This window comes from Notolepis coatsorum, assembly GCF_963971535.1.
Source record: "Notolepis coatsorum genome assembly, chromosome: 17".
NCBI classification, from domain to species: Eukaryota; Metazoa; Chordata; class Actinopteri; order Aulopiformes; family Paralepididae; genus Notolepis; species Notolepis coatsorum.
The window spans coordinates 40,932,245-40,958,246 of record NC_140181.1 but is presented as its reverse complement, the minus strand read 5'-3'; the positions used below and the strand labels follow the sequence as shown (position 1 = coordinate 40,958,246).

Genomic DNA, 26,002 nt, shown 5'->3' with positions numbered 1-26,002 from the left:
TTTTACTTTTCCGTCAAGCCAACTGAAGAGACCCAAGTTGATCGCCGGCCCGGAAAACGTGTGGATTATGTATTTCCAGCACCCAACGCTGAATCAATAAACGCGATCGATATTTGGAATGGCGATCAGGAATTGGAATAATCTTTTTGGATAACATCTGATCTGAGGTAAGGAATCTATTTTACTTGGGGTAATCAGAGCTTTTTTCACAGATATATCAACGTGTCTCATATGTGTGTGTGTGTGTCTGTGTGTGCGCGCTGATCAGGAAATGAGAGAATCGATATTTCAGCCCGCTTCTATAGCGTGCATAAGTACACATATACTATCGATAATCTAGCGTTTATTTGAAAACGATTAATAAATAGGCCAAAATTTTTTTAAGTTTTTGTGTATGCCAGAATATTCCAGTAAATGCCGTTTATCACGGAATCTATATATTTTCCTGAAAAACGAGGGCTTTTCAAAATGCTATAAAACGGAAATGAACCGATTAAAAAACTATCCGTTTCGACAATGTTGACTGCAAACAAGTCATTGATAAACGACGGGCAGATTAGACACATAGCCATAATTTAAGACAGAGATTATGCGTTCACAACGCTATCATTGAAGTGGGTGGTGGCATTTAACCACGTTTTACCATGTTCACCAGTGGTAATCAAAGTGTTAAGAACGGCTTGGTGAATGTGGCGGTGGCTTTTCTTATTGTTCTCTTAACAGACAGGTAAGCAAGAATATAAGAAAAATAATAAGAGAGTATTGTTGAATGAGGCCCAATATGAGGTTTTGTGTATGTAGCTTGAGGAAAGTGTTTTGTGTTTAGAGTTTTGGGAAAAGTGAGGGCAGTTTCATGAAATGTGTTTTAGCAATTGTGAAAAACTAGTTGTCCGTATTTTCCGTTGCTGAATGAGTTATTTCTTGAAAAACGATAAGCATGTCTCTGGTGAACTTTTAAAGAAACCCTTCTACATTATTGCACATTTCACAGGACAAATCCTATGAATATTAGTGGACTAAGAATATATTTAGTTGAAGACAGCCCTGAGGTAAACACACAAACATGCATGTTTTGACATATAGCTACTATCTGTATGCATGCACGCACGCACACACACACACACACACACACACACACACACACACACACACACACACACACACACACACACACACACACACACACACACACACACACACACACACACACACACACACACACACACACACACACACACACACACACACACACACACACACACACACACACACACACACACACACACACACACACACACACACACACACACACACACACACACACACACATCCCGCTTACTGTTTTAAGTAATTTCTTGACAGCTGGCGTGGCTGGAATGCTTACACAGGCCTACCTCCTACTTGTGTGAGCCAGGCCACTGACCTGCTATGCGTGCTATGAGTGTTATGAGAGCCCACTGACATGCTACCGGACCCTCTGGAGAGCAGTCACCTGTCATGGTGGACATGTGGGGGTAACCTGGGGGTCCCATGAGAGACGACATGGTCTGTCTGGAATCCATGTACATATTCCCTGTGGACAAAGAAAACACAAAGGTCAAAAGTCAGACTGGTACAGTAGTGGTGGTGGTGGTGTAGGGGGGGGGGGGGGGGGGGGGGGGGTTGTAACAATTTAACCCAAGGTTAAATCGCTGAGAATTACACTTGAAAAAGTGCAGTCATCTTATATTCTCACACTAGTAATTGAGAGGTGTCACAGAAAATTATGTTGAGAGACCGTAATGTTAATGTTGGATGATCATCATTAGGTTTCACGTTAACCAAGGATAGAAGAGGAGTTGTAATTCCAATTCCAAGTTCATGGTGATCACATTTTACATTTAGTAATTTAGCTGAGGCTTTTATCCAAAGCGACTTTCAAATTGTGTACAACAAGTCTGGCAACTAAGGGTACGTGGTGTTGTTCGTCTAGCAGTGTTGAACTTGAGTGCTACACTCAAGTATAGTATAATAGTATAGACATATTAGCATAATAGGTAGTAGTATAGGCATAGAAGCATAGTACATAGTATATATTAGTATAGACATAGTAGCATAGTACATAATAGTAAAAGACAGTAAGGAAGTGATTCATACAAATTTTCAATTCTGATATTGATTGAAGAAGTGTTTTTAGTTGATGGCGGAATATTGGGGGGGGGGGGGGGGGGGGGGGGTTCAGCTGTCCTAACTGTGGTGGGAAGTTCGTTCCACCATTGTGGAGCCAGGGCAGAGAATAGCCTGCTTAATTTGACCCCCAGGAACCCAAATAGGTGTGGGTCCAGAAGATATAGTGTTTCTGATCAATGAGTCTAATTAAATCTTTCAGCTTGAGGTGGATGAATGGTGTTAGAAATTCTAGTAGGCTACAGTTTAATTATATTATTTTATTGTATTTAAATTACACAAATCTCTATGTGTATGTATTATTAGAACATTCTGGTCAGTGGTTGTATGTGGGCGGTTGTCTACACACATATATATATAAGAATCAGAAAGGTCTCTATTGCCAAGTAGTTTTTACATACAAGGAATTTGATCTGGTTGTTTTCGGTGCGACATTAACACATTGTGCGCCAAAAACAAGTATACTCGTTGTTGCCTGCCATGCGTTGTGCGCCAGAAACGAGTTAACTCATTTTTGGGATCAATATAAAAAAAATTCGCCATGGCATTCATAATTCATCCAGCCTCCCTCCGGGACTGCAGCTGGACCCTGTTCTGATATTGCAACGGTGGATGTCGGGCGAGTTACACTCCAAGACAAACCGGAAGTGGCGCTCGGTACATCTGGGAGAATCCTCCGGTAGTAATATCTTGTAACGTGGATCAAGAGACACAATCGAGTGCATTGGGATCGCTTTCGAAACGCAATAATCAATATGATTTCGGCGTTTATTGTGTCATACAAACGGGAAATGGATCCAGCAGATCGACGTCAAATAATTGGAATATTTTTCCTCCAGTCTCATCGGCGAACGGTAAGAGGAATCTAACGTTATTTTCAGCCCGATTGTTTATTTATTTCACGGCAATCCATCCGATCAACGTATCGACCCATAGTAAAAAAAGACGCTACTGACGATCAAGGAATTATAAACGACCCCCCCTTTCCTTCACGCATGATGAAGCATAATGTATACCGATCATATACATTTGAAATTTTTTATATAGCGTGTATAGGAAAGAAACGCCAATCGATAATCTATCATGCGTCGTGTTTTAGGAATTACTGCAGAAAACCTTAAAAATATACAATAACAGACAGATAATAAAATAAAAAGGTGCAATAAAATAAAATGAAATATGAACTAAATTAAGATAAAAGCACAATATAATATAATATAATTGTGAAAAAAAGAAATAGGCCACGGCTGTACAACTAAAATAAAGAGGTGGAATAAAATAAAATGGGATATAAACTAAATTAAATATAAGCACAATAGAATGTAGTATAATTATAAGTAAAGGTAAAAATAAAAAAAAAAATAGGCCAAGGCTGTACAACTGTGCAAGATGTGGTCAAGTATATACACTAATTAGAATGAAAATAACAATACAGTGGGAAGGGATATTTAGCAGGGATGTGCAATTGAGCAGTTATGTGCAAAAAGTATGAACAGTGATGTATGAACAACAAGTATGTTTTGATTGTATATACAAGTATATAGTCCAGTAGGGGTGTGTTAATGTAACACAGTGGGGGTCCCGAGTATATATATATAATAATAATAATAATAATAGATCAAATTTATATAGCGCCTTTCATAGAACCCAAGGTCGCTTATATATATATTGTGGAAGATATCATCCCTTGTCACTTGGTTACGTGGAGGAAGGGAGATACTATTGTCACAGGAGGGTTAATTGAGGAGTTGATTAGGACTGATAGAATCAGTGGCGGCTGGCCACTGGGGGCGCTCGGGCGCCGACCCCCCTGTTAAAGAGAGAAGAAAAAGATTTTTTGTTTTTGTTTTTTGTTTTATAGCCCTATAAATAATATAAACATGTTTAAAATGAATAATATTTACTCATTTTAAGTATGTTTGTGTTTCCAATGCACAATATAACGTTAATATATCAAATAAAAAATAATCGTTTTCCTGAACAGGAAGTGACTCACTGTCGCGTAGCCGCATTTCTCCTAGCCGTATTTCTCGGCCCGGGCTAGACGCAATAGCGCTCTGAGTGCGTCATCGCTGTATCCGTTGCAGCCAATCAGTGCGTAACGCGCTGTGCGTTGAAATATGATGTATTATGTTGGAAGCCGGGCGCGATTTGAAGCGGTCTAGGCAAGCAGCCTTAGCGGCGTCTAGAATTTCCGTAGCCGCATTTCGCGGAGACGCTCTTTGATTGGCCGACGCGATGCCAGTACTTTTTCCGTAGCCGCATTTCTCGGGTTGGCTTAGAGAGCAGGGTGATAGAATGCGCCAGGTAGTTCTTGGTCGGATGCACAGGCGAACTTAGGTAACGTTAGAGTTTGTCTTAGAGCGTGACGGCAAGTTCTTTCGACGGTTAAGCTTAGGCACTCTTTCAAAGTTGGTTAAGGTTAGAGTTTGTCTTAGAGCATGGTGATAGAACGCCAGGTAGTTTGCAGGCTGTTCGACGCGGAAATGGGCAAAGACACTCATTCATTGAATTCATCACAGTACTGTTGTGTTGTGCTAACAAGCTAATCTGGATGCAGTCTGGACAGAGTGGATAACTGGATATACATCAACAGTCTGGGGACAACAGTGGACCACATAAACAGTGAGTTAATTCGGTCTCTCTCTCTCTCTCTCTCACTCTCTCTCTCTCTCTCTCTCTCTCTCTCTCTCTCTCTCTCTATTCTCTCTCTCTCTCTCTCTCTCTCTCTCTCTCTCTCTCTCGCTCTCTCTCGCTGATGGCAATGGTGATAGCTGTACTGTAACTGTACCTACTTAAATATCCGTATGCTTTTGGTTTCACCGACGCTCTCTGACGCACACAGTAGTGTGTGGTTTCGCGATGCGTGCGCACGCGCGTGTTTGTGTGCAGTGTGGCATTGTGCCTTGGTACATGTACATTTTTGGTATGATCGACCCCCCAAGAGAAAAATCCACGAGCCGCCACTGGATAGAATACACCTGTGCACCACATGATCACCCACATCCCACACACACACACAAGACACACGTAGCATAAAGCCCTAGGAGAGACAGAGAAGAGTTGAGTGGAGGTGAGGAAGGAGCAGAGTTCATGGAGAGAGTGTGAGATACTGAGTTTGTGAGGTGAGAGGTAGTTTGAAGGAGAGGTTAGAGCCAGAAGGTGTTCGTGTTACTGGACCCTGGACTGGCTGAGATACCCCCCTGTGAAACTGATCGTGGACCGGACGACAAACCCTGAGTATTGAACATTCCCTTTTTGTACGAGAGCCTGGAACGTGTTTTGACCCTGGACTGTAATTTTACTACTCTCTTGCCCATCGGACCTGAACTGTTGATCAATAAATATTCTTGTTTATTGAAATTGTGCTTGTGTGGACATTGGAATTGTTTGTTTTGGTCCGTGTCGAGCCTGAACACCACAAGGCTTGTCACTATATATATATATATATATATATATATATATATATATATATATATATATATATATATATATATATATATATATATATATATATATATATATATATATATATATATATATATATATTCTGACCAATACGCTACTGTACGTTTCACATTTTCCTTTAGGTCATAGGAAGATAATTCCCAGTTGGTATTACATTTCTACTACCAATACATCCCTGACATCATTGGCTTTGAGATGTAGTGTTGTATCTACTGACCGGTGCTGATGTGCTGGTTATGTTGGTTGTGTTGGCCGTGTTGTCCGTGCTGGCTGGCCTTGGCGGGGTGCATGGCTCCGTGGGGCTGAGCTGGGTGTTGGGGTGGCGGAGGTGGCGGGTGCTGGTTCTGGGCCTGGGCCTGAGGCTGGGCCGCCCCCTGAGGAGGGATGATGCCTGTGGCCGCGAAGAATCGGTTGATGGAGGAGCAGATGTCGGCCATCTGGGTGGCGTCCAGGGTCCAGTTGTTGAGCTCAGCCTGACGCATGCTCTCCTTCAGACCTGGGAGATGGACAGAGAAGTGCCAGTAATACACTTTGTACATACAAACACTGGTACATACTGATACATACAAACACTGGTACATACTGTACATACAAACACTGATACATATAAACACTGTACATACTGTACATACAAACACTGGTACATACTGTACATACAAACACTGGTACATACAAACACTGTACATACTGTACATACAAACACTGGCACATACTGTACATACAAACACTGATACATATACACACTGTACATACAAACACTGGTACATACTGTACATACAAACACAGGTACATACAAACACTGTACATACTGTACATACAAACACTGGTACATACTGTACATACAAACACTGGTACATACACACACTGTACATACAAACACTGGTACATACTGTACATGCAACCACTGTACATACTGTACATACAAACACTGGTACATACTGTACATACAAACACTGGTACATACAAACACTGGTACACTCTGTACATACAAACACTGGTACATTTACATTTTACATTTAGTCATTTAGCTGATGCTTTTATCCAAAGCGACTTACAAGTTTTGTACAACAAGACAGCAGGAAGGGTACAACTCTATCAGCTGAGTAACAATGTTCATCAAAGTGTTGAGTGCTATAGTGTTATTTAGTATAATGGACAAGTGCATGACAGTGGTGCATACAAACACTGTACATACAAACACTGGGACATACTGTACATACAAACACTGTACATACAAACACTGGGACATACTGTACATACAAACACTGGTACATACTGTACATACAAACACTGTACATACTGTACATACTGTGGCAGATATCACCCCCCGTCGCATGGATATGTGAAGGACGGGAGGTACTACTGCCACGGGAGGAGTGGAAGCAATTAGGCAGCTGATTAGTACCGATAGAACACACCTGTGCACCATTAGATCACCCACATCCCACACGTACACACACCAGACACACACACTATAATACACTAGGACAGATAGAGTTGAGTTGAGAGGAGGTGAGGTAGGAGCGAGGTATTGAGAGAGAGATTGTTGTTGACAGAGTTGCGCGAGGTGAGAGGTAGTGAGAGGAGAGGTGAAGGCGAGAAGGTGTTCATTGTGTACTGGACCCTAGACTGGCTGAGAAAACCCCTTGTGTACTGACCCTGGACTGGAAGACAACTCTGAGTATTGAACAATCCTTTCTTTTGTACGAAAGCCTGATACGTGTTTTGACCTGGACTGTTTTTGGATTACCCTATTGCCCATTGGACTTGTGCTGATAAACAATAATTATCATTTATCTATTGAAATTGTGCTTGTGTGGACATTGAAATTGTTTGTTTTGGTCCGTGTCGAGCTTGAACAACACCAGGCTCGTCACAATACAAACACTGGGATATACTGTACATACAACCCCTGGTACATACTTTACAAACACTAGTAGAGTAAGTTCACTCATTGGAATTAATTTACCAATATATTTGTATACAGCATATATCTAACACTGTAGACCATTACGTTAATGTCATACATGGCCATTGAAATGTGCATTTCCTCATATCCCTTCCAGACACACACACACACACACACACACCTACACACACACACACACACACACACACACACACACACACACACACACACACACACACACACACACACACGCCCCTCTACACTTGCATTAGGGAGGTTAAAAGATTGTGTCATTGTGTGCAGTGCTCCTGGAACAGTTTGGGGTTCAGTGCCTGCGGTTCAGGGCACTTTGGCAGAGATGGTGGGCACTGTAGATGTATTAACAGCCACTCTTCTCAGTGCAGGAGAGGTCACACGCAGGAGAGGTTGGCCGCTGTTCCAATGTGTACACAAAACAATTATCGTGGCAACACAGATCTCATCACACGTGACTTTGCAGATCTCGGCACACGTTGGATTTAAATGTTACTTGTCCTTTCGGACAATTTATGTTTTTGTAGGTTTTTATTGATTTTTGCTACCGGGCAGTCCGGTAGAGAGAGAGAGAGAGAGAGAGAGAGAGAGAGGAATGGGAGATAGACCGGGGAAGACATTCTGCAAAGATCACAGGGTCCGGGAGTCGAACCCGGGTCGGCCATGTTGCACCGTAGTGCTGTATGCTGTGTGCCACTCGGGCACCCCACACCTTGGATTTAAACCAAACGGTACAATGAAATAATTAATCGTGTAACAGTGTGAATGTGTGAATTTATACCACATGTGAATGAGTTTGATGTGCAAACAAAAAAGTTACGAATCGGGGGGTGAGTGCCTCCTTTGGTCTTTCTGAGAGAGGTACAGAGAGCCTAGGTACGGTCGAATGATTGCTGATTTGTGAGACAATAATCATCATTACGTTATGATTCTCTCTCTCTCAATGCTGTGTATTTGGCAGAATGAATGAGGTCTATTGTTTCTGTGATCCCTATGGTGTCTTGTCTTGTTCACCACCTGTTGACAATTATCACTCAGCCAATACTAGGATCTGTAGCAGATGGTGCTGAATCCATCTATCAATATGAATGTGGAAATCATACCGAATCAATCTGGAAAATGGAATCAAAATGTATAATTTTTTTTTATAAAAGATTGTGCATTAAATTAATGTATGAATGGATGACTTGGTTTTCACTGCATATATTAAATGATCACTGACTGAATCAAAGTGAGTGAATAAAGGTGACATTTTATGATACGTTGAATTGTTTCCTAAATAACTGGAATGTAAACATTGAGTCTTTGTTGGACTGTACTACTAAAAGCCCAGTGGAGGGACATTTCCTGAGAGACACAGAGACCAGACGTGTTGAGAAATAGCCACTGGCAGCTCCTTCATGTTCATCTTCATGCTTGATTGAAAACTTTATTAACAGATTGCAGAATGGGTACAATACAGTATGGCTCAATACAAACAACTGCTAAGGGGATGCAGACCAGAAAAATACTTTCGTTTTGTTTACATCAGGGTCCTCTATTTTCAATTCATACATGCTCACTTATCTAGTCTGGGCACTCTCAGGAAGAAGCTCTGAATGGTTACACAAACATTATCAACAGCCTGAAATTGCAGAACTTCACACGGCCTTGAAGCTCCAATTGGTGTAATCAGGTGATAAATTGGTTTTCACCTTCCACAGACTTCCTGTTCAATCTGTATTGAAATTACACAGAGCCCAGACGTCAGTCTCTTGACAGCATGCCTGTATATTTGTATGTATGTCTTGTATGTCATAAATGTCTTGATGAATTGAAAATGGAGGACCCTTCCTAATTTATGCAAATGACATGTCATCAGCTTGTGACTGCAACTTGTTCCTGTTCACGGACGACTCAGCCATGCTGGTCTCTGACAAGAACAAGTTACAGGTTGAAAAAACCCTCAGCTCTGAACTCGGCAGAATCTGCACCTGGCTCGCTGATAACAAACTATCATTACACCTAGGGTTGGGCATCGTTTGGATTTGAACGATTCCGGTTCCAGAACCGGAAGTTAGGAACCGGTTCCTATTAGAACCAGTTTTCGGTGCCCAACCCTAATTACACCTGGGTAAAACAGAGTCCATTCTCTTCGGATCAAATAACAAACTCAGCAAGACCGATGGCTTCTCAGTTACAGTGGGTGACAATATTGTCACAAGGAAAGATGAAATTACATACCTAGGTTCCATCCTAGAGGTAAATCTTTCCTGTGACAAAATGGCATCCAATGTAATCAAAAAAGTCAACCAACGAACCCCCCCCCCCCACCCCAATAGACAGTCGAATAAAAAATGTAAAAAACGTAAAAAAAAGTAAGTCCTAATAGACAGTCTCCTCCCCACCGTATGTATATATTTTCTCCCCACCGTATGTATATTTTTTCTCTCACCCACCCACCCCCTCCTAATGTACAGTCTCCTCCCCATCATATGTATTATTCTCTGTTAGGATCTATGGGTAACAGTACTGTATATTTGCATATCGTATATGCCACAAATGTAACAGTACTATATACCTGTGTGTCATGTATGTCCCTACGCCATAAATGTCATGTATGTTGTGTATGTCATAAATGTCACTATGAATTGAAAATGGGGGACCCTGATGTATACAAGACAAACGGCTTTCTCTGGTCTGCATCCCCTTAACAATTGTGTGTATTGAGCCGTACTGTATTGTACCCATTCTGCAATCTGTTAAATAACGTTTTCATTCATTCATTCATTCATTCATTCATTCATTCATTCATTCATTCATTCATTCATTCATTCATTCATTCATTCATTCATTCATTCATTCATGTCAACTTGATAGCTAATGTGAGGTAAGCTAAGTCCTGTACATTACTTGAGTAACATTTGAGTAAGAAAGCTTCTTTCAGATTTGCCCGAACCGAAAATAGCTGGCTAATGCTAACGTTATATATCGTATAGCTTACGCTCTGCTCGTAGTGGAACTGTCCCTTTATCCAGTCTAATAATGAATAATTTTCTCCACATGCACACACCCATCTGCCTGGCCACACCCACATACGCTCCTTTACATAAGCGCGGTCGTGGCCACACCATCAGCTCCTTCCCTATTTTCACCACCGAAAAAGTGCCTGTATACACCACTTTAGAGTTTAGTGCCAAAATAGTTTGTTGACGAGAAGAGGAGCTGCGTTGACATTGTATCTTTGTTTTCTCTCTCACTATTTCAGAGGAAATAAAGCGATAATGTCTTCGCCACCGGAGTGTCTAGAAGATGATGATGATCATTCTGACCTCCACCGGCGCTTCGCATTAGGGGTGCGTGTCACTGAGCAATCCCCGCCGGCATTGTCTCCGGCTCTGCAGCTGGATACTATGCTTCGAGAGGCTGTATGAGGGCTGACGGCCTCTCTGGGCGGGTGATGTTTTTGCGACGCAAGCTTCAGGTGTGTCAGTTATGGGGGGACAACTGCACAGCTTGCGAAGGTCGGCTCCAGGCTAGAATCCTTTTCGCTGCCCCTTGGCGGCGTGGAGGGGGTTCTAGTCTGATGCCCCACGATAACATAGGCTCCTCCTCAGTGAAGTCGTAGCTTTGTTTTCCTGTGACCGTGATTCCGAATCTGCGGTTCAATTCCCCGGGTCTCTGGACAAACGGATACCCTCTGCCGCCACGCTGGCCCCGCTTTTCAAGACAAAAAACACCCGGCGCGACGGGGGTGAGCTTGGTGTTTCATTATGAGAATATCTCTGAGCTCAGGTCGGCTGCAGCCCGCGTACAACGAGGGGCTTGCTGCCGATACCGCTGTGTCTGGTAAGCACCGTTCTGTGAGAGGGGTGTGTGTTGCCTTTTTTCCTTTTTTCTTCGGATAAGAAGAGGAAAAGACAGCGGCTGTCTGAAGTGTTGGCCTGTATTGCTATTCTCACGTTGTACAGCTCGGCTAGAAACATTAGCTTGATGCTATCAGTTAACCTGGAGTTAGCTGTTAGCTTATGCTACAATCATTGGCTCTAGCCGTGAGGATAGCGGGCCCTGGCACTCTGACTACGACGTCATATCTGGCAGAAGATGTCGTAGGGCCTGCATCATGACCGGCTGCAGGAGGGGGGCGTCACGCCGGAGCGAGGCTCCAGCCATAGCCTCTTCTGGCCTTGCCAGCGAGAGGTCTCGTCAATGTGGTAGACCAACCTGTGTTGCGGCCTTTCGTCCTGCGTACGTAGGTGCAGGTAAGATGTCTGTAGGACATTGCTCCACTCTTCCTTCCTCCCCCTCCCGAATGTTTTTGGTTAATAACTATGTCTTTGTTTAACAAAACATATGTTACTTCACTACATTTGGAGATACGACGTGTGGTGTGAACATTTTCTTGGTCGCTTTTGTATAGCTTAGGTTAGCATTGGCCAAGGCTTATGTCTTCTCTCTACCTAAAAACAGTGTTGTTTTTTTACGTGAGTAAAAATGAACTGGGTTTTTTGTTGTATGATGAGAAGTTGTGTGTGTTCATGTAACGTTTAGACAACGTGGCTGAGTCCACAACTGGCTGGGTGTTACCCTACAACGCTGTACATAGTGGCATATGATCGAGGGCCTGAGTCCCTCTCTTAGCTTGTTATTCTTTACTTAAGGGTAATGATAAAAATAACGAGTGGCAAGTTTTCACACATAAGCAGAGCTGTGGGAAACCTGTTTTCAAACGAGCCATCGGCTGTGGCTGGCGTGCATGATGTAAAGTTTTTACTCTACAGGTAGAAGAAGTATGTGCTTCATCTGGCGCGCCATGCGCCTGGTATCACGGCTCTGTTTTTTCATTTGGCGTCGTATCAGGGGTGAGGTGGTGAGGGGGTGGGTAAAATTATTCCCTGGTATGTCCCTGCCCCCCCGCGTGAATATTTTAGGCAACCAACTTGTGTTTAGCGTTTCTCTGATTGGCCACTACGCCCATGTGACCGCGGCAGCGCGAGAGAGCTGCAGCGCGGAAATAGGCTGTCTATTGCCATTCTCTAAGACAAACTCTAACCTTAACCAGCTCCTTAACAGCGCCTAAACTTAACCCTTCTAACCTTAACCAACTCCGAAACAATGCCTAACCTTAACCTTAACCTTAACCAACTCCGAAAGAATATTGCCATTCTCTAAGACAAACTCTAACCTTAACCAGCTCCTTAACAGCGCCTAAACTTAACCCTTCTAACCTTAACCAACTCCGAAACAATGCCTAACCTTAACCCTAACCTTAACCAACTCCGAAACAATGCTTAAAGTTAACATGCCTAAACTTAACCGGCGAAAGAATGCACGTTAAAAAAGACAAAAAAAAAAAAATGTAAGGGAATCGAACTTGTCACCAACAGGATGATCCAGAGCAAGGCGGCGCTACCAGTTGAGCTAGTTGTCGATGTTAATGCTACATAATGCTGCCGCGACAGAGCGCGGGGGCGTGGCTAGACGCAAGTTGGGCGCTATACTCATATAACTATGGTTATAGAATAACCGTATGTTATATATCGTATAGCTTACGCTCTGCTCGTAGTGGAACACAGGAGCTGAGCAGAGCGGAAGCTCGACAGATGTACCCGCTGAGGCCCCCCACAACCATCAGAACCGGGGAGGACCCGAGCCACCTGGACCCCCCTAGATGAGGACGGGAGGGAATCGGATCCGACTGTGCGAAGAGGGTTATCATTAAAGGGATACAAACGTGTCACCTACTAGCTATTGTGTCAAATCTACAGTGCGGAACCTTCGTCTCCACAACACTGGACCTCATTCACTAACGGACTTAAGAAAGAGTTACAAAGAAATTTCTTCTTAACTCCACTTCTCCATGTTCTCTGGGCCAAATTTGGTATTCATGAACGGTTTCTTATCTGGGATTCATTCTTAGCTAAGAACAGGTTTTAAGAACATGGAAAAGCAGTCGTAGATAGGCCAGATTGGTGTGCGCCCATGTTCTTAACACATTCCCGTCAACAACGATTATACTCGTTATTGGGCGCCATCGCTTGAACGCCAACAACGAGTATACTCGTTATTTGATCGTTATTTCTTTTATTCTATATTTCTATTCATTACAGGCACACAGACTCGGGGTTAACATGGGGAATCATCCTGAGAATGCCAAAGTGCAATACCGGTCGCATCCAGCTAGACGGCGGTATTGAGCACCCTTTGAAACCTTATATCTTGGCCTGTGCAACGGTCAAATGTCCGTTGCAGTTTTCTGGGTTGGGCCAGTCGAGCGGTTCTCCCGGTTGCATTGAAGCGCGTCAAATGCTCCCGATCCATATGTTGTGGTGGGTTATGTCGTGGACCAAATGGACATCGGATGGACCAGATGGCGATCAAACAATTGGAATATTATTTTTGGAATACTCCCGATCACAGGTAAGGACTATCTGATGTCAAATCTGGCTTGATCGTGCAATGCTTTTATACCGATCGAGCTGATCAACGTCTTTAGTGTTCAATACGAATGCCGTTACTGGCAATCAAATAATCAGAAACGCCCCCCCCCCCCCCCCCTTTCATGCATTCATGATGAAACATAATACCTATGATATACATTTGATTTGGGAATAGTAGCGTGTCCAGGCAAGAAATGGCAACGCTTATAGTAGGATTCACGTTTTAGGCTATAACTCAGCCTTTCGGGAATTACCCCAGACCACTCTAAAACTATACTTATATTCACCACGGTATAACACGGGAACGTATGGATGAAAAAATTTATTCTTTTTCACATATTGAATGATAGATAGTTGATGTCAAATGGGCCATAGTATTGTATCCATAGCTATAGAATATAATTATAGCTCTACAAACAAGGTGACGCACTCCTATATTTTAAAGCGTGGCATTGCTACAATGGGACCCGTCTAATGGCTGGAACCCAATGTGTTAAGGGCTTCATTTGTGAGAAATCATTGGTGATAGCATTCACATCGATTCTACAGACATCCTCGGATTTAAACATAATAATAATAATAATAATAATAATAATAATAATAATAATAATAATAATAATAATAATAATAATAATAATAATAATAATAATAATAATAATAATAATAATAGGGGCGACTACGTGGTGCAGTGGGCAAGGCGCTCACCACGAATACTGGAGACACTGGGTTCGCCTGTTCGAGCCCAGCGCTCCACATTGCTTTCAGTTTATCTGGTCGTCCGTACTAATACACATTGGCAGTATTAGGGGGTGGGAAACTGATGGGTGGGGATCGGGCGTTGTGGACAGCGACCTGGCGCTGAAGGGGGATCAGTGCCCCTTGCTGCTGGCGGTCAATGTGTTAAGGCTGTCAAAGTTAACACGTTATCAATGCGTTAACGCACAATTCTTTTAATGCCACTATTTCTTTTAGCGCAAGATTGAAGTTTTTTTTACTTTACATTTTTTTACTAGACTTCACTCACGTGTATTATTGATACTTTCATTGATACTATGTTTGTTTCTAACTCAAAGTGTGTGTGTGTGTGTGTGTGTGTGTGAGAGAGAGAGAGAGATAGACAGAGAGAGAGAGAGAGAGAGAGAGAGAGAGAGAGAGAGAGAGAGAGAGAGAGAGAGAGAGAGAGAGAGAGAGAGAGAGAGAGAGAGAGAGAGAGAGAGAGAGAGAGAGGGGAGGGGGGGTGAGTCCTCAGCCCTTGTGTGGGTGAATGTAACAAGTTCCTAATGTTTTCTTTCCCCGATTATTTCATGCAAACTTTAAATTATTGGGCCTCATTCAACAATACTCTCTTATTATTTTTCTTATATTCTTGCTTACCTGTCTGTTAAGAGAACAATAAGAAAAGCCACCGCCACATTCATCGAGCCATTCTTAACACATTCGTGGCCAACCATGTATATATGTGTTTCGGAGCCAACGCTAGAGGGCCAACCACGTATATAAACGTGGTAAGGTTGTTTTGGCTTTTATTCCATTGTAATATCCTACTCAATGTCACCGAGTGGCACTGCAGATTTACCCTACTCTTGGAATTCGGAAAAGTGCATTACCGGCCAGATCCTCGTATGGGCGCTGTCTCGATAATGCAGTGTTCCCTGTTACAGACCGGTGTATTTTAATATTTTTTCATCATGGGTGAATTTTCCTGTTAGCCTAAAGCTATGCCTGTAGTATGTAGCTTGGAATACTTTTTGGGACGCTGAATTCAGTATGCAGTAAAAGAATATAGCATCAGCCAATGGACATATCGATCTACCAGATGGCGATCGATAACTGGGAAATCTTGTTTGGGATCCAACCGGCCCACGGTAAGAGCTTTTTCACGTAAATTACAGCCAGATCGGGCCTTACTTTGATAGCCGACCACCCGGTCAGCGTATGAGGCTAATGAGGCTAATGCCGTTATTGGTAATCAATAATCAGAAACGACGTCCCCCGCCCCCCCCACCCCCCCTTTCTTTTTTAAGATTTACTTTTTAGCATTTATCGCTTTTTGCTACTGGGCAGTCCAGTAGAGAGAGAGAGAGGAGGAACGGGAGACAGAGTGGGGGGAATACATTCGGCAAATAACGACGGGTCCGGGAATCGCCACTGGGGTGCCCCGCCCCCCCCCCCCCCCCCCCCCCCTTTCATGCATTCATGGTGGGCCATGATACCGATAATATGCATTTTGAGTTTTAGCTCTAGCTTGTGTATAGCCGAAACGCCATTCGCTTTAACGTTATTAGCTTAGCGTCCTATATCTCGCCTTCCAGGAAATACCCTAGAACATTGCGGTATATAGTTCATATTCACGACGCTATAAAATGGGAACGTATTGATGAAAAAATAAATCGTTAAGGCATATTGAAGGGACGGTTTATAGTGTCAATTGACAATGACAATGGACAGATAGCAATAATATAAAGTATAGATTTAGCTCTACAAACAGCCTCACGCACAATGAAAGGTTGTTATGATAAGCTGGCCGTATAGAGTGAGATTAGACGGATCCCAGTGGCCGCGAAAGTGTTAACGTCCAGATCTGTGCTTACCCAGGTGTCTTGCATGATGAATCCAACTCATTCTTAAACTGAAATGCTCGTTCACGCTCAAATTCATTTGCATACGGACACGCCCGCCATCTCCTTATAAGGCGAATGAGGCGTGCTGTGGTTCGACATCTGATCCCTTCAACAGGAAGTGATTTGCGACTCAAAATGACACACACACACGTCTCACGACTCGCGACTCAGTGCATGTGTGTGTGTGTTCCTGTGGGTTGCTCATTGCATGTGTGTGTTAATCTAATGACAAATAAAGACTTATACTTGTACTTATACGTATAAGTACTGTATACTTACTTACTTAGGCCTTTAAATTCTCAAAGAAACATAGGCCATCGACGAAGCTCCTCCATCCTATTCGGTCTTGTGCCCTCCGCTCGAGATCTTGCCAGGACAGCCCTTCTTTCTTCATCTCCTGTTCTGTGGTTCTTCTCCAGGTGGTTTTTGGTCTGCCTCTCTTCCTCCTGTCCTGTGGGTTCCATGTCAGCGCCCGCTTTGTGATTGATTTCTTTCTTCTGAGTGTGTGACCTATCCACTTCCACTTCCTCCTCCGGATTTGAATTTCGATTGTGTCCTGTTTGGTGAGTTCCCACAGGTTGGCGTTAGAGATGGTGTTGGGCCAGTATATTCCCAGGAGGCGTCTGAGGCACCGGTTGGTGAAGGTCTGTAGCTTGTTGAGTATAGTGGTGGTGGTTTTCCAGGATTCTGAGCCATATAGTAGAGTGGTTTTTACGTTTGAGTTGAAGATCTGTAGCTTGGTCTTGAGTGACAGTCTTTTTTGCCTTCCAGATAATGTTTAGCATGTTGAATGATGTCCTTGCCTTTCCAATCCTGGCTTGGACATCGTCTTCCGTACCCCCTTCCACAGAAATGATGGTTCCAAGGTAAGTGAAGCTGTTTACATCCTCTAATGGGTTTTGTTCCATGGTTATGGGTGTGTTGTTCTTGCTGTTGATACGCATTACTTTGGTTTTGGATGAGTTTATTTTGAGCCCGAGCAGAGCAGCAGTTTCTTCCAGTTTTCCCGATTTTTCCTGCATCTGTTGATGTGTGTGAGCCAGTAGTGCCAGGTCATCAGTGAAATCCAGATCTTCCAGCTGCTCTGTCAAGCTCCATTGTATGCAGTTTTTTTTGTTGCAGGTTGTTTCTTTCATCACCCAGTCTATGCAGAGGAGGAAAAGAAAGGGTGAGAGCAGGCACCCCTGCCGCACACCAGTCAGGACCTCGAAAGCTTCCGATATACATCCTTCATGGAGGACTTGACGTCTCATCCCTTGGTAGGTGTTCCTTACGATGTTGATGATCTTTGCTGGGATCCCATAGTGGGCCATCAGTTTCCACAGCATTTCCCTATCCACGCTGTCAAAGGCTTTCTCAAAATCTATGAAATTCACATAGACAGAAGTGTTCCATTCAATAGACTGTTCAATGATAATCCTAAGGGTGGCGATTTGGTCTCCACAGGATCGGTTGTTCCTGAGGCCAGCCTGGTTTTCCCTCAGTTTCTCATCGACCCACTTCTGGAGCCTTTCCAGCAGGATGTGGTTGAGCACCTTCCCCGGTGTTGAAAGGAGCATTATTCCTCTGTAATTTTTACATTCCCTGAGGTCTCCTTTCTTGGGGATTTTCACGATGTGGCCATCTTTCCAGTCAGATGGGACATTTTCTTTCTCCCAGATGGTTTGCATGAGGTGGTGGAGCATGCTGGTGGAGGTTTCAATGTCAGCCTTAAGAGCTTCTGCTGGGATCCCGTCTGGTCCCTCTGCTTTCCCTCCTCTTAAGGCCTTAATGGCTTTTCTGATTTCTGTCTTGGTGGGGGGGTTGCAGTTTATCTCCAACAGATTTGGGGCTGGTGGGATATCTGCTTCCAGTTGAGAAGGCTGCCTGTTGAGCAGATCTCTGAAGTGTTCAGTCCATCTGTTCAACTGTTCTTCCTTGGTTGTGAGGAGTACGCCCTGTGGGTTTTTGATGTGTGCCTGTGTGTGTCTGAATGAGCTTTTTGGTAGTTAGGTATAGGTCCTTCAGGTTGTTCTTTCCCGCTGCTTCCTCTGCCTGTTGTGCTAAATCTTCAATGTATTTCTTCTTGTCTCTCCTTACACTTCTTTTCACTTCCCTGTTTGCTGCTACATATTCTTTCTGTGCTACCGCCTTGGTGGCTCTGGTTTTACTTCTATTCACTGCCTCTTTTTTCTTCCTCCTCTCGATCACTTTTCTGTCTAAATGCCCGGATAGCCAGGGTTTGTTGGCTGTCTTCCTTCTCCCTACCACTTTCTCACATGCGTCTTTCCACATGGTTTTCAGACCCTTCCATATCTCCTCCACTTCATTTACAGTTTCTATTTCTAACGGTTGATACCGGTTGTGTAGTGCCACTTTGTAGAGTTCTGATGTACCTATATCCTGAAAAAGCTCTATGTTGAATTTGACCCTTCCTTCCCTGTGCTTCATGCATTTTAACTTCAGCTGGATCTTTGCTGTAAGGAGGTGGTGGTCAGATCCTGCGTCTGCTACGTACTGTATAGTGCGAAATAAATCGTTCCAGCAAAGTAGGCTTTGTCAATACGGAACGACTGTGCGCTTGTCAAGAACCAATCGCGCAGTATACTGATATGTATATGCCGCTGATCCTATGCTCTCTCCTTTCAAAAACCCAGAGTGCGCTCAGCAGAGAAGAGAAGAGAGGAGAGGAGAGGAGAGGAGAGGAGAGGAGAGGAGAGGAGAGGAGAGGAGAGAGGGGAGGAGAGGTTGTAAATATGTGTTCTATGTGTACGGCCTAGGCAGCCAGCATCTAACTGTTCGAACAGCAATATATAATCCATTTCAGAAGCAGAACACACGCAATAAGTTATAATAATAATAATTATTGAACAGTTCTGGGTTTATAAAGTCGTATTTGGGGGCAGTGGTGTGTTGGTGATTTCATACCTGGTTGCACTGTGTTTTAATGGCGCCACGTGCACGCTCGTTCCCGGGCGTGTGCGCGCGCTCCCGCGAATGTGCATAAATGTTCCCTAGCGTGCACACTGCGCACAGAACAATTCCTAATTGCCTCTAGGAATGGAATGTAACACATTTCATTCACAAGTTTTGTGTGAATGTATATGAGGACATATTTGAACACACCTGACGACCTGAGCTATTGTTATGCAAAGTAGCCAGGTGGGTACTTGGCAAGTTGGCGCATCAGTCGAGTGCAGCACATTGTTGTGTGCGCGTGCATGCACGTGCTTCTGCTCACAGACCCGGTTGCACGGTGTGCAACCCCGTCCCATGACCAACGCACCCCTGTTTGGGGGTATTTGGGGGCAATTGACCAATGGTTTGCTTTCAACCCATGAACTCCTTCCTCTCTCCCCTTTTTATATATATATTTTAATTTGATCTACTAAAACTGTATTGTATTATATTATATTATATTATTATTATATTATTGTTTGTTTTGTAAAGTGTCTTTGAGCATTAGGAAAAGCGTTATCTAAATCTGATGTATTATTATTATTATTATGAATGGTAGGCTTTTTTTAATGTTTCTCATCTGGGTAAGAGTGCTCTCGACCAATGTTAGAATTTGGTCTTGCCTGAGAGAAAAGCAACAATAAGAAAACATTGCTGAATCCCAGGTAAGAACAAAATAAGAGGAAATGCTAGTTAAGAACAAGATCTGTTCTTATATCGCTTCATGAATGAGGCAGATTATTTTCTTTTAAGTTATTTTGTACCATCACTCTGTTTTGAATTTGATACAAATTTGCAATGCATGAGGGTCATCCTTTTGTGTTAAATGGCTGCATAAAGCAAGCATTTGTTGACTCTCATCATCTCATGTTGATAAGAGTATTAAAACTGGAAAAAGATCTGTTTAAGGTAGATTTAGAAGCCAGCTGCCTCTTTTTCACCTGACAGCGAGGACTCTCACTGGGGAAGTGTAACGCGTGGGAGGATCACACTACCTCCCCCAGTTCCCTCCCTCACTGTGCAGGCGCCCTGACCGACCTGTAGGAGTCACTGTTTTACAACGACCAGGACCCACCCCACCGGCTTTCCACCCGCTGACACTGCCAATTGTGTCAGTATGGACGACCGACCAAGCCGGAGGTACCGCGGCAGCCGGATTCGATCCCACTGTCTCTGCGGTGGTAGACAGACGCTTAGTCCGCTGCGCTACCCGGCCGCCCTAGCTGAGAACACTTATTTAAGAACACATGTTCACACGTTCAGGAATCCGGCAGGGATCTTTCAGAAGTTTGTTCTTACGAAGTTCTTAAGGAGATATTTACGAAGACATAAAATTGCCTTTATTTAATTATTTTCTTTAACTTTATTCCTTCCTATTTTATTGGGAACGTCCACTTCAGAAACCTTTCTTGGAAGCTTCTTAGGTTTTTATGTCATTTCACTCCATCACTACTGTTGTTCCCCTCTTCTCTTCCACTTTGGGTTCTGGAAAACTAACCAATCATTGCTGGTTGACGTAAAACTCATCACTACCGGTGCACCAGCACAGGAATGTCTACACAGACACAACTCCGGTACACTGAATAATAATAATAATAATAATAATAATAATAATAATAATAATAATAATAATAATAATAATAATAATAATAATAATAATAATAATAATAAATCATATTTTTATAGCGCCTTTCAGGAAGCCCAAGGTCGCTTCACAGTCAAGAGGGCTAGGAAAAGGGGGCAATAGGGGTAAAAGGGGGGGGGGGGGGGGGTGAGGGCAGGTAATGGGATAATGAAACCTAATATAATCTAAACTAACTAATGGGGAAAAGCCTTGGTGAAAAGGAGTGTTTTGAGAGCTGTTTTGAAGGTGTCCAGGGTTGGGGCGTTGTGGATTTCAGGGGGGAGAGAGTTCCAGAGGGTAGGGGACGCCACGCTGAAGGCTCTGTCACCGAAAGTCCACAACCTGGTGCGAGGGATGGAGAGGAGACCCAGATCAGAGGATCGTAGGTTCCGGGATGGAGTGTGCTGGTGGAGGAGATCAGACAGGTATCGGGGGGCGAGGGCATGGAGGGACTTGTAGGTGAGGAGCAGGAGTTTGAAGGAGATGCGGAACTTGACTGGGAGCCAGTGGAGGTGGATGAGGGTATACTGAGATGTGACAGAGAGAGAGTCCCCTGGCTTAATCAGCGTTGTGTAAACTTGGCAAGGGCTTGGCAATGGCATTTATTTGTAAAGATTCCACACTGCTTTAATAAGGGAGTACAGTAATAATCTGTCTATGCTGTGCATGTTATTTTTAGGGCTGTCAGTTTATCGCGTTAATTAGATTAATTAATTACACAGCAAATTATCGCGTTATGAAAATTGACGCAAAATTAATTACAGCCGACCTATATTTACTTTAGACAAGTGGCAAATCGGTGCGCTTTTATTTTGAAATCCACGCTTGAGTTGGGCGTATTAAACTTGGCCCATTGAATGACCCGTAGCCTACTTGATCGTCACTTCACACATGCGTCGTCTATCAAACAAAACAAACACACAAAGGAATTAGCTCAGCTGGAACAAGATGTCAGCATCACCCGAGGCGATACTCCTGGGACCTATGAACGGCAAGTTCAATTTCAAAAAGAATATAGATGGGACAGTAAACAAGACCATTGTAATATGTAGCTTATGTCAAAAAGAATTTGCGTATCACCGAAGCTGCTCTAGTCTAACGTATCACATGAACGCTAAACATGTCCAGGCAAGTTGTTCGAGCAGCTCCAGTGTAGCTAACGTTAGCTCCAGAGCAACTCGCACGCTTCGTCAAACCACTCTTGGAGAATTACCGTTAGGCAAACGGTTGAGTAAATCCACCACAGACAAACTAACCAACAGCGTCGCGAAGTGGATAGCAAAATCGTGTAGGCCAATAGCTATAGTGGAAGATAAGGGTTTAGCGGAGTCATTTCGAATAGCGTCGTCTGACCCAAATTACAAGCTACCCTCGAGAGCTACAGTGATGAAAAGGATCCACAACATGTATGACACAGAGAGGGAGGCGAGGGAAGAAGTGTTGGCACGGGCTGGCCCAATGGCCCTAACGGGTGATCACTGGACGTCGGTGGGCAATCATAATTATTTGGGTGTCACAGTGCACTTGATCGATACTGAGTGGAAACTGCAATCATTTGCATTAACGGTGACCAAAACTGTGGGCCGCCATTTCGCCGATGCGTGTGCTGAACAGTTCAACACAGTAATAGAGGAGTGGAATATAAAAGATAAAGTCACATCTATTGGGACTGATTCCGCCCGTAATATGATAGCAGCAGCGCGCTATATGCCGTTCCAGCACATGCCATGTGCTGCACACGTGCTGCAAAGAACCATCACAGTCTCCCTTGAGGACAGAAGCCTTGACACCACCCTGGCAAAGTGCCGCAAGATTGTAGGCCACTTCAAGCACAGCCCTGCCAGTACAGAAGAACTGCAGCAGCAGCAGACTGCCCTCGGACAAGCAAAAGAGCCCATGATACAAGATGTATCCACAAGGTGAGACTGTTTAACTACCTGTTGTATGCTTAGGGTAAATGTAGTGTGTGTGTGTGTTTATTTCTTTGTGTTCTGTACAATTGCATCATGCTGCATTAACAACCCCCAGTGGGACTAATAGTTATTTTATTGAATTGGAAGGTGGAATTCGACACTGGCCATGATCTCACGGTACCTGAGGAACCAGGAGGCTGTGACTGCCACTTTGGCCCAACAGAACCACAAGCTGTCCATGCTGACCCCCACAGTGTGACAAACTGAAGAAGCTGGAGCTTGTACTTGAGCCCTGCAGGTAAGTGTCTCTCCCTCTCTCTCTCCCCCCATACACCCCCCTCCTCTCTCTCTCTCCCCATACACACACCTCACACCCCACTCTCTCTCTCCCATACACACACCTCACCCCCCAATCTCCCCCATACACACACCTATCTCTCTCCCATACACACACCTCACCCCCCCCTCTCTCCCCCATACACACACCTATCTCTCCCATACACACACCTCACCCCCCCTCTCTCCCCCATACACACACCTATCTCTCTCCCATACACACACCTCACCCCCCCCTCTCTCCCCCATACACACACCTATCTCTCCCATACACACACCTCACCCCCCCCCTCTCTCCCCCATACACACACATATCTCTCTCCCATACACACACCTCACCCCCCCCCTCTCTCCCCCATACACACACCTCACCCCTCTCTCTCCCATACACACACCTCACCCCCCCCCCCTCTCTCCCCCATACACACACCTATCTCTCTCCCATACACACACCTCACCCCCCCTCTCTCCCCCATACACACACCTATCTCCCTCTCATACACACACCTTCACCTCTTTCTCTCTCGCTCTCTTGTTTCACTGCAGGTATGTGACTGAGCTCCTTGGAGGGGAAACCTACGTCTCATGCTCTGTGGTGCTCCCCGCACTCTGCCACCTAAACCGCATCATGGACCTCAACGAGGAGGATCCGGGCTACATGGTAAAGTTCAAGGCCAGCTTCACGAAGGACCTGGACGCACGCAAAGCGACCCTCAACAACAGATGGCTGAAGCTGGCTACAGCCCTCGACCCGCGATTCAAGGACTTGAAGAGCGTACCAAAGGACGAGAGGGATGAGGTGTGTGTGTGAATGAGAAGACCAGTGTTAAGTCCTTAGGCTGTCATGAAAAGTCCTATGCAACTAATTAATTGTCCCTCTTATTAGGTGTGGACCTGGCTTAAAGAGATGCTGCCAGGACCAGAAGCAGACAAAGCTGCTCCACAAGCCACAGAGGACGAGCCACCAGCGAAGAGGACCCTCCTCCTGCTGTCTTCAGACTCTGATTCAGATGAAGTCAGGGTACTGTCAGGACAATTAGACCTCTACAAAGCTGAGCCCAGCATCGGAATGAATGACTGTCCACTGGAGTGGTGGGCAGCTCACGCAAAAGCCTATGGACAGCTGTCTCCTCTTGCTCGCAAATATCTGGCTACTCCTGCTACCTCTGTGCCATGTGAGAGGCTATTTTCACTTGCAGGTCACATAGTCCAAAAGAAGAGGGCAGCCTTACTCTCAGACAATGTAAACAAGCTTGTTTGTCTTAGCAATTGGCTCAAGGAATAGATTTGTCATGCATACAGTAGACCCTGCACTAGACCCTGCACTAGACCCTGCAGTCATGCCCCAGACCCTGTAGTAGACCCTGTAGTCATGCCCCCAGACACTGTAGTAGACCCTGTAGTCATGCCCCCAGACACTGTACTAGACCCTGTAGTCATGCCCCCAGACACTGTACTAGACCCTGTAGTCATGCCCCCAGACACTGTACTAGACCCTGTAGTCATGCCCCCAGAAACTGTAGTAGACCCTGTAGTCATGCCCCCAGACACTGTACTAGACCCTGTAGTCATGCCCCCAGACACTGTAGTAGACCCTGTAGTCATGCCCCCAGACACTGTAGTAGACCCTGTAGTCATGCCCCCAGACACTGTACTAGACCCTGTAGTCATGCCCCCAGACACTGTAGTAGACCCTGTAGTCATGCCCCCAGACACTGTACTAGACCCTGTAGTCATGCCCCCAGACACTGTACTAGACCCTGTAGTCATGCCCCCAGACACTGTACTAGACCCTGTAGTCATGCCCCCCAGACACTGTACTAGACCCTGTAGTCATGCCCCCAGACACTGTAGTAGACACTGTAGTAGACCCTGTAGTCATGCCCCCAGACACTGTACTAGACCCTGTAGTCATGCCCCCAGACACTGTAGTAGACACTGTACTAGACCCTGTAGTCATGCCCCCAGACACTGTAGTAGACACTGTACTAGACCCTGTAGTCATGCCCCCAGACACTGTAGTAGACACTGTACTAGACCCTGTAGTCATGCCCCCAGACACTGTAGTAGACACTGTACTAGACCCTGTAGTCATGCCCCTAGACCCTGTAGTCATGCCCCCAGACACTGTACTAGACCCTGTAGTCATGCCCCCAGACACTGTACTAGACCCTGTAGTCATGCCCCCAGACACTGTAGTAGACCCTGTAGTCTATATGCCCCCAGACACTGTAGTAGACACTGTACTAGACCCTGTAGTCATGCCCCCAGACACTGTAGTAGACACTGTACTAGACCCTGTAGTCATGCCCCCAGACACTGTAGTAGACACTGTACTAGACCCTGTAGTCATGCCCCCAGACACTAGCTTGCTGTGGGCTGTTTTGATTTTTGAGGATACTGTAGCTTAGTGTAAACTGTTATTGGCTGTATCAGCAACAAATGTTACCTTATTGAGAGGTATGTTTTCATTCATTTTATTTTATTCAATTTAATAAAATTGATTTCTAAAGCATTCTTCACTTGCAGGTCACATAGTCCAAAAGAAGAGGGCAGCCTTACACACAGACAATGTA

At 44.5% G+C, this 26,002-nt stretch overlaps 1 pseudogene across 1 annotated transcript in view; it reads right to left on the bottom strand.

Annotated features, from left to right (window-relative positions):
• The window catches only part of LOC311244488 (forkhead box protein J3-like), a 182,091-nt pseudogene that overhangs the window by 12,858 nt on the left and 143,231 nt on the right, over positions 1 to 26,002 (bottom strand). Inside the window, exons 9-10 of the transcript XR_014621001.1 lie at positions 5,852 to 6,180; positions 1,493 to 1,573 (exon numbers count right to left, since the gene is read on the bottom strand). The product of XR_014621001.1 is annotated as a forkhead box protein J3-like (transcript). The remainder of the gene's footprint in view (positions 1 to 1,492; positions 1,574 to 5,851; positions 6,181 to 26,002) is intronic.